This window comes from Eulemur rufifrons, chromosome 5 (genome assembly GCF_041146395.1).
Source record: "Eulemur rufifrons isolate Redbay chromosome 5, OSU_ERuf_1, whole genome shotgun sequence".
NCBI lineage: Eukaryota > Metazoa > Chordata > Mammalia > Primates > Lemuridae > Eulemur > Eulemur rufifrons.
In genome coordinates, this window is record NC_090987.1 from 40836861 (window position 1) to 40846862 (window position 10002).

At 36.3% G+C, this 10002-nt stretch overlaps 1 pseudogene; it reads left to right on the plus strand.

Moving 5' to 3' along the window:
• The first annotated feature begins 361 nt into the window (after window positions 1-361).
• On the plus strand, window positions 362-4900 carry LOC138383177 (cleavage and polyadenylation specificity factor subunit 5 pseudogene; annotated as a pseudogene).
• The last annotated feature ends 5102 nt before the right edge of the window (window positions 4901-10002 follow it).

Below are 10002 nucleotides of genomic sequence, written 5' to 3' on the forward strand. Positions count from 1 at the left end.
TTTACTAGACCTCTGGTAAAGATCATAAAGTCAAGAGAAGGAATTGGTATCCTTCTGTTCTTACCCTATTATTTAACTTAAAATTTTGAGTGGTGTTAAAACTGAGATTTGGAAATTCAGAACTTTAAAGCTGCTACAACAGGAGAAAATAAAAACTTTACTGTTTGACATTGGCTCATATTCCAAAGTCCCTCCCTATTTAACGAGTTTTAAGCTTTCATATGAGACATAAGACACTTAAGGGAAAAAGTATTGCCACAAGGCTAATGATGACAACAGCTGCCAGCGCATCTTCCATCAAAGCATGTGAAGACTTGAAACAAACTTGAGCTCCGGTTTGTTTTAGAAGCATCACTGTGACATGCCTGTGCCGGCACAGGCTCAGAATGCATTCCTTAACACTAGGACTCCAAGACGTGCTGGATGCCAGAAGCCCAGTGGTAATGAGAGAGCCATTGTGAAGCTTAATTCAGATGGTGTTCTTTCATTGTGAGTATGCTGGCTCTGAAAGTTTGGTGTAGGGAGCCATGAGAAAGAATGGGCCAATTCCTTTCCTTCATCAGGGTTATAGTCTGGCTAATTCATTTATTCATACCCTCATCCTTCAGACATTTATTGACTGCCCACTATATTCAAAGGCACTCTGTTGGGGATTAAAGCAAGTAAAGTAGTGTATTTAGGACTGATAGTAGATTATAAACTTCATATTCTAGTCCTTGTGTATTTTACAGAAAATCCACTGGGTTACTTTAAATGGAATCAAATCAACAGATATACATAATATGACTACAAAATAATGATCTTGATTTTCTTGTGTTGGGAATTCACTATGTGCAGAACATCATTCTAGGTACCGAGGAAATCCTAAAAAAAAAAAAAAAAAAAAATGATTGGACTCTAACAACTAGGACTCTAATAATTAGGTTGGTGCAGGAGCAGGCTACTTCATTAGCTTCACAAAGAGGAATCTGTATTTTTTTTCCTGGGAAACTTACTCTGCTTATAAACATATGACCCCTTTACTAAGTCTTAGCTTCCTAGGCAGCTAGCTCATTGCCTAAATTGGCAAGTTGTGGTCTCAACTTTCATAGTTGTTTGTGGGCTTTCCATACACATTCTTACTGTGATCATTTCCTTCCCTTCAATTTGAGAGATTGATGGAAACCCACCTTCCTTCCCCCTTTCAGCATTTTTTAAGATTGTAGTTCCACAGGTATCTATTGGAATAAACAGTATATATTTGGTGTCTCCATTTCAAACCATATTTGTCTTTCATATGTAGAGTGAAAGGGAGCCTTGGGAAAAGTTTGTACAAACCTAATAAAATCTGTGCTATCTATCAAAGTTTTTTAAAAATAAGAAATTCTCTACATAGTAAAAATGTACTGTATTTTTAACTTCTAAAATTCTATGACAAATGAGGGTTTTATTAAACTATTAATATTATCAGGTTAAGACAGAATTACAAATTTTGTTCTCTTTGTTATCTGAAAAGCCAGTTATGTACATTTATAGCCACTTTTCTTTTCCTATCATATTCTTAAGGCAATAGGTGAATTTCATTCAGCTTCTCCCCATTTCTACACCATTCCATCTTGCCTTGATATATACAAAATCTAGTCCTACAAGCTCTTTCTACATGATCTGCCTTTATGTGTCTTCTTTAATGTCCAGGCTTATTATCCATATTCCTTTCTATCTTGGCAGTTCCATTTTCCAGGCATTCTTAGCCTTACAGTGTATGTCAACAAAGATGTAATTTCTACTGTCAAAGAGATAGCACTCTATTTGGATAGAAAAGACATATATGCCTTTCAGCAAAAGTAGCTCCTGCCTATACTTCTTTCATGGCATTTTTATTTTATGACAGACCATGGGGGTCTTAAGATGTCAAAAGTATAAGTAGCATTGGAAAACTAAGCATATAAAAGAAAAAATCTCTTTTCTGTAAATGATTCAGCATTGTGGAGTGATTTAAAATATTAGTGGCACAAAATTGTTCTAAAAATAGTTCTTTATTTATATCACTGGCCATTCAGTTGGATAGTCTTTGGTATGTTAGGACTTTTTATGCTGTTGTTAATTGCTTTAAATGGCATGATCAAATGGTCCAGCCATGCAGAGATTCAAATTGTTGTAAAGTCAAGCAACACAATAATAATTTTTATTAAATTATATCTTCATATAATTGTATTTATTGTAGTCTTTTAGCCTACTAAAAGAGAAAATAGTAGGAAGAAGTAGAGACAACATTGGCTAAATAATTGTTTTTTGAAATTATTAATATCAATAAGAATGCTTCTGATTTCTGAAAACCAAGCAGTAGCTATGGATCATGGTCAATGGATAACAAACTTCATATGTAGTAGAACTAGTTTATTTATAGTTAGACAAATGAAGAAAAATATCAGCTTAATGGGAACCATACTGCAATTTTAATTATTTGAAAGTGCAGGCACAATTTATACAAATGTTTCTGGTCCCAAGTAAGATGGAGCAAGCACACCTTGTCTCTCCCACTGAATACAGCTATAAAACCTGGACAGAATGTATGGAGCACTATTAGAGGACTCTGAAAGGTACATAGTAGTAGGCAGATAGCAGAAGAGAAGAATTTAAAGTGCCACAAAATAGGTGGTGAGATTACTATTTCTTGTCCTCTGGTAACTCCCAGCCAGAACTTAAGGCAGCCCCAAACCAAAAAGGGAGCACTGAAATGGACACAGAGAGCTCCAGGAGCAGATCTCTGGCTCTTCCAGGAAAGAGATCAGCTAACACTCAGGGAAAGAGTTGGAAATCCCCTTTTCTTTCTCTTCCTTTCCCCCTCCGCTCCCTCTCCCCTCCTACATCTTTCCCCCTCCCCCCCCTTCTTCTTTAAATCTCTACTCCATTGTCTGATGCCTTAGTCTTTAGGCAGTCATGCTGCAATAGTGGCAATGGCAGCAAGAATAGCAGCTGCTGAGTTCCTCAGCACTTAAAACTGAGGGAGGAGAACATTCTTCTTTGACTGGAGAAGCTGTGTCTCGAAAGGGCGAAGTGAACCCCTGTTGCTTTCCCACTCCTTCAATATCTTGTTGCTTGGCTCCAGATAGGGGCTAGTAGGAAATATGGAGGAGAGAAGTCCAGCTTTCAGATTAGAAAATTGAAAATAATCTAATAATCAGTACCAGGAGAGATTATGGAGAGAAGGGGAGCTAGGGAAGAAAACCCATAAAGTTGTCTGTAAACTTCTGGGTTCATCCTTGATTTGTGCATGCACGGATGTGATCCTAAATAGCATGCCAAAGACATTCAGAACTGAACTAAGGCATACAACACAGCCCAGATCCCACACTGGTCATTGGGTGGTGCACACATGGAACAGTGCAGAACACCAGGAAAATCTCAATGTGCATAAGAATCAACAGATGCCAATGTTAATGAGTCACAGATGTTGGAATTGTCTGACAAAATATGCTCAAATAATGAAAAGATTCAAAGTCTTAAAGAAATGAGTAATAGAACCAAATGAAAACTTAGAACTAGAAAATACAGTAACTAAAATTAAAAAAACCTTACAGAATGAGCTTAATAGCAGATGGAGATGACAGAAGGAAGAGTCAGTGAATGTGAAGATAGATTAATAGAAATTATCTAATCTGAAAAAGACAGAAAAGACTTAAGAAAATGGACAGAGGTGTATGGGATAATATCCAAAGGTCTAGCGATCACGTGATTAGAGTTTCAGAATGAGAGGAGAAAGAACATAGGGAAGAAACATCATTTCAATAAATAATGACTGAAAACTTCTTAAATGTGATGAAAGACTTAAACCTACAGATTCAGGAAATCCAGTGAATCCTAAATGAGACAAACCAAAGAAATCCATGCCCAGACATATCACAATTAAACTGCCAAAAGCTGAAGACAAAACAATTTGAAAGCAGCAAGAGAAAAATGATGTAATATTCAAATGGCTACAGTTTTCTCATCAGAAACTGTTCCTGCAAAAGATAGTGGAACAGCATTTTTTAAGTGCTGAAAGAAAAAAATTGTCAACCCTGAATTTTATATCCGGTGAAAATATTTTTCTGGAATGAAGGTTAAATAAAGACATTCTGCTCTTGCATTCTGCTGAGCGGGTTGCAGATAAGGCTGCCCGCCTGGGGAAAGTCTGCCCTGCCTCCCACTTTCTGCTTGCTAGTGCGGAGCTCAGAGCTTCTAGCTTGCCAGCATTGTCTGTGGTACCGCCCAATAGCTCACAGACCAGCTGGCCCTGGGGGGGGTCAATCAGTTTGGCAACAAGTACATCCAGCAGACCAACCCCCTCACCCTGGAGTGTACGTCAACCTGTACCCTCTTATCAATTGTACTTTTGGTGCAAAAGAGCCCCTCTATGAGAAGAATGCTCTCTGTTGCAGCCAGATTTCAGTGCATGAGGGAGGAATTTGATAAAATTGGAATGAGGAGGACTGTAGAAGGAGTTCTGATAGTACATGAGCACCAGCTACCCCATGTGTTACTGCTACAGCTGGGAACAACTTTCTTCACATTACCTGGTGGTGAATTTAACCCAGGAGAAGATGAAGTTGAAAGATTAAAATGCTTAATGACACAGATACTGGATCATCAAGATGGAGTTCTACAAGAATGGGTCACTGCTGACTGCCTTGGTAACTGGTGTAGAACAAATTTTGAACCTCCTCAATATCCATATATTCCTGCACATACTACAAAGCCCACGGAACATAAGAAGTTGTTTCTGGTTCAGCTTCAAGAGAAAGCCTTGTTTGCAGTACCTAAAAATTACAAGTTGGTAGCTTCACCATTGTCTGATTTGTATGACAATGCACCAGGTTAGGGACCCATCATTTCTAGTCTTCCTCAGCTGTTGAGCAGGTTCCATTTTATATACAACTGAATTCCTACGCAGTGGAGAAGTAAAAGAAGCCCTCTCTGTGAGCACAGCTGTACACAGTGTAGAAGAATAGATGTGGTAGAAAACTTTTTGGTTTTATCTCTTTCCTGATCCCTAAATTTGTCATCTACTTTCTATTGTTTGAATAGTTAACATTAAGACCTAGATAGTGGTGTTCTAGTGATAATGTGATAATATTTATTTACTTTTGGTTCTACTCATACTTTTTTGTACAACATTAAAGAAAATGGACTTCTTTGTATTTTTTTCTAAATTTCTCATTAAACTTCTAAAATTCTTTAAAAAAAAAAAGACATTCACAAATGAAGGAAAACTAATAGATTTCATTGCCAACAATCCTGATCTAAAAGAATTACTAAATGAAATTCTTCAGACAGAAAGGAAATGATATCAGAAGGAAATTTGAAGCATCAGGAATGAAGGAAGAGCAGTATAAGTGGCAAATATCTCTGTAAGTATAATAGACTATTCTTTTAAGGTCTCAAAAGTATATTTGACATTTGAAAGCAAAAGCTATAACATTATCTGATGCATTTTCAAAGTATTAAATGTATGTAGAGTATGAGACAACTACAACACAAAGGATGGAGGGTAAAGGGATTTATATTGTGAAAAAATTTCTACGTTGCATTTCAAGTAGCACAATATTGATTCTAAGTATACTGAGAAAATTTAAGTATGTGTGTATATTGTAACAAACCTCCCTGCCACACACACATTCTCACACACATGCATTATACAAAGTGAAATAATCAAAAATAAAAACAAATTAAAATACAATACTGAAAAATGCTCAAATAACCCAAAAGAAGAAAAGAAAGGGTAACGAGGAAGGAAAAACATAGGGACAGTGAGTAAGCAATAAAATGGAAGGCCTAAAGACATCACCTATGTGCTGTCTACAAGAAACCTACTTCAAGTATAAAGATGTAGAAAGGCTAAATGTAAAAGAATGGAAAAAGACATACCATGCAAACACCAAGATAGACTTCAGGGCAAAGAAAATCACCAGGGAAAAAATGAGACATTATATAATGATACCATAGTCAATTCACCAAGAAGACATAAAAATCCTAAGTGTGTATGTACCTAACAACAGACCTTCAAAATGCATGTAGCAAAATGGGCAAAGTTAAAAGAAATAAATTCTCAAGATAGATATAATTCTAAAATTTATATGGGAAGACAAACAAATCCCAGAATAGCCAAAACAATTTTGAAAAAAAAAGGATAAAGTTGGAGAACTTATGCTATCTGATGTTAAGATTTACTACAAAGTTACAGTAACCAATATGGTGTGGTGCTGGTGAAGGAATAGACATGTAGATTAGTGTTACTGAATAGAGTATAAAAATTGGCCCACTCAAATATGGCAATTGATTTTTGATGAAACTGCAAAGGTGATTCCATGGAGAAACATTGTGTTTTCAACAAAGGGTGTTGGAACAATAGGATATAGATAAGCAAAAAAAAAAAAAAAAAAAAAATCAACCTCCACCTAAACCTAATACCTTATATAAAAATAAATCATAACTCTAAGTGTAAAATATAAAACCATAAAACTTTTAGATGAAAACATACGAAGGAATATTCATGACCAAGGATAGGCAAAGAGTTCTTAGATACAACACTGAAATCATGATTCATAAAATAAACAATTGATAAATTGGATTTCAAAATTCAAAATTTTTGCCCTGCAAAAGAAATTGTTAAGCTATGAAACAATAAGATCTTAACACTATTTAAAATTTGCTGATCCTTTTATATAGGTACCCATTTCTTTTTTCCCTTTTTTTCTAATGGGCTACTTTAGTTCTCCGACCCCAGAATCCATCTTTACTCATCTCCTGGGCATCCATCTCTGGTGTTTTCTTGCTTCTCTCTCATAGGCCTGCCTTGGGCCAGCCACGAAAAACACATTACTTTGATCCACAGTAGGTAAGAGTGCAGCTAATTCACTTTTTTCATTTGAGCACCTCAGTCCCTCTATCCTAAATAGTGGTCTAATAACTAGAATCAGACTGCCATTCACTAGAAATTGGGAATAAAATTTTGTTTTTGTCATGTATATAATGTATTTGTGGATTATCTGTAGCAAATGCTGACTGCAGGTTTGATATACCCTAGCTTGCATATGCCTTGCTTCCTATAGGTGTGTTCCAAATAAGGAAAATAGGTCTTAAAATTAATCTAAGCAAAACGTAGGAAGATGGTGCTATTGCTGCATCAATACTTACTTGAAAAATTTCAAATAAATTCACAGTTTTTGCTTCTCTACTGTTATAGATTATCCCTGTAAATATTTTCTTCTTTACATAGAAAATTGAGTTAACATATTGAATTAATATGATAAATAAGAGAACTTAATTTTGATTTTAGATTTTTTTCTTACCTAGAACAAATACTCTTTGGGCAACCATTTTATCATGAAAACACTTCCAAAGCTTAAAAGTTACTTTTTGTCTCCTCAGCTTAAAATGATTTTATGGCAATTAATGAACAGATAATTATCTCTATGCTGTGCCACAAAAACTGGCCAATGTGTTAAAAAAAAAAGTCAGTTAAACCAATTGTTTTAGTATTACATAGCTTGAGATTGATCAATTAATGAATAGATGAAACTCGAGATTTAATGATACATATGACTGATTTTAAGTTTCTGGATGTTAGTGGTAATTTAGAATGTTTTATTCTATTAAATTTAGTCCTTTCTCATCTCTTTTCCTTATTGTTAGAATGGGGGTATTTAGCTGATCTTGACTGTTCCAACCATCCCCTTTGAAACTATCCTCCGTAATGCCATTCAGTGATCTTTAAAATTTGATCCTGCTGCTCTGCTGCTTAAAGGTCCACCTGTGGTTCCCTATTACATATGAAGTGGAGTTCATGTTCTTGAGCTGGCCTGGAGGACTTCAAAAGCTAGTCCCAATCTGCTTTATCAGTTTTATTTTCTTTAACATCTTTGCCTCACACTCTTTAGGTGTTCTTACCTTTCTCTGAATATAGAATATTCTTTCAGGTCTTCATATTTTGTACATCCTGTTCAATTAACTTGTAGTACCCATTCCCTGCCCCATTGCCCCTCTCCCCGACTCATGGTGAATTCTTCTCAGATCTTTAAATTCCAATTCAGATGTCACCTTCTTTGTGAAATAAGCCCTCTGATGCCCCTCCCCTGCCACGTGGTCATTATAGTACTTTTTATATACTTGTGGCAAGGTAGTGCAAGTATTTGTTTACTTATCTATTTTGTCCAATAGCATGTGAGCTCCTTGAAGAAAGGGTCTGTTTATTTCCACATTTGAATCCTGGCCAAGTGCCTGACATAATACCCAGGCAATGTTTGTGGAATGAATGATTTATTGACTAAAAGAGTCAATGCACTTTTAGTGGTTTATCACTTACTCATAAAGTGAGCACTTACCCTGCCTGAGAGAATCTGGCACGTTTATAATGTCAAAAATTTCCCTTCATAATGAAGTAAGTGCCTGAAAGAAATTGTGAAACTCTTGTGGGGCAGCTTGTGCCCTTCCTGTTCATGGACTCAGGCCAGGGCATCGGAAAAATGTATGACTGCAATTATTAGGCATTCCTTTTAGAATTCCTAGGCATGACTGAGTGTTTGACATATGTAAAATTAAATTTGGCTTAAAGCTCAAGGAATTCAAGCTCCCAAAATATTTTAGAATTTTCTCCCTCTAAGTGGTCTAATAAGCTCTGATATTTTCATATCATAAAAAAGTACCCTTTTTTGAGACAGATTCTCACTCTGTCACCCCGAATAGAGTGCAGTGGCATCATCATAGCTCACTGCAACCTCAAACTCCTGGGCTCAAGCGATTCTCCTGCCTTAGCCTCCCAAGTAGCTAGGACTACAGGCATGAGCCACGATGCCTGGCTAATTTTTCTATTTTTAGTAGAGATGGGGTGTTGCTCTTGTTCAGGCTGGTCTCGAACTCCTGACCTCAAGCAATCCTCCCACCTTGGCCTCCCAGAGTGTTAGGATTACAGGCACTAGCCACTGTGACTGGCCATAAAAGTACCTTTTAGGGTACTTTTAGGGTATAGGGCTTTGCTCAAAGTAGGTGCTCAATAAATACTTATTGAATGAATTGATTTTTTCCCTGTCTTGCAAAATTATAACGGCAATGGCATCTATGCATATGTTACTCTGTAGATCTGTATATGAACATGATCCTGCAATTCTTAGAGTCATAGAATATCAAACCTAGGGTCTTTGAGTTCATCTTGTTGAACATCCCCAAGTTAAAGATGAAGAAACTGAGGTCTAGAGAGATTAGTTCTTGCTTGAGCTGAACTGTGTGAAATTGCTGGTTTTGTAGTTCAAAAATGGTCCAAAAGAAAGTCAAAGTGTACATTGCATCATCAGGATACAAGACTCTCCCTGAAGGTGATGAGAACAAAAAATTAATGTCTAAAGTTAAAATTAAACACTAAATGGGTTAGCTTTCAAGTTGTAGGAGAGGAATTGTGTCCCTATGGCTTTACCAGTTACACATGATCAAGGATACATTCGGATCATAGGGTAAAAAGTAATGATTTGCACTGTATGTCAGGTTGGGAAACTTATTAAGAAAAAATTGACCGATTTTTAAAAAATATCCTGGGCTATAAAAATTTCTTCATTGAATTTTTTAAGAACATGATTTAAACACATTTTGCCAAGTTTAACTGGTGTGACTGTATTTCAAAGAGCTAGAATTTCTCAAAGAAGTGCTATTCCCTGAACATTCTAGATCCTACCTAAAATAAAGAAATATAACTGGAAGTGAGGATTATTTTGTTTACTCTGTCCTGCCTTCATGGGAAGCTAGGCTTTCCATGGGGACTGCATTTCATTTTCAGAATGAGCTTTCAACAGGAAGCAGTCTGCTCATGCATGCATGACAGGAGAGGAATGTGCCCTGAAATGATGATATTTTTACCTAAGAAAGGGTTTTGTTTCAGGGATTTCTGTGGGAAATCTCTTTATGATATTTTCTCCCTTGATACATGGGCTAGTTGGCCATTTTCTTCATAAATATATACAATTCAACCCAAGCCATCCTGTAGACCTTTCTTTT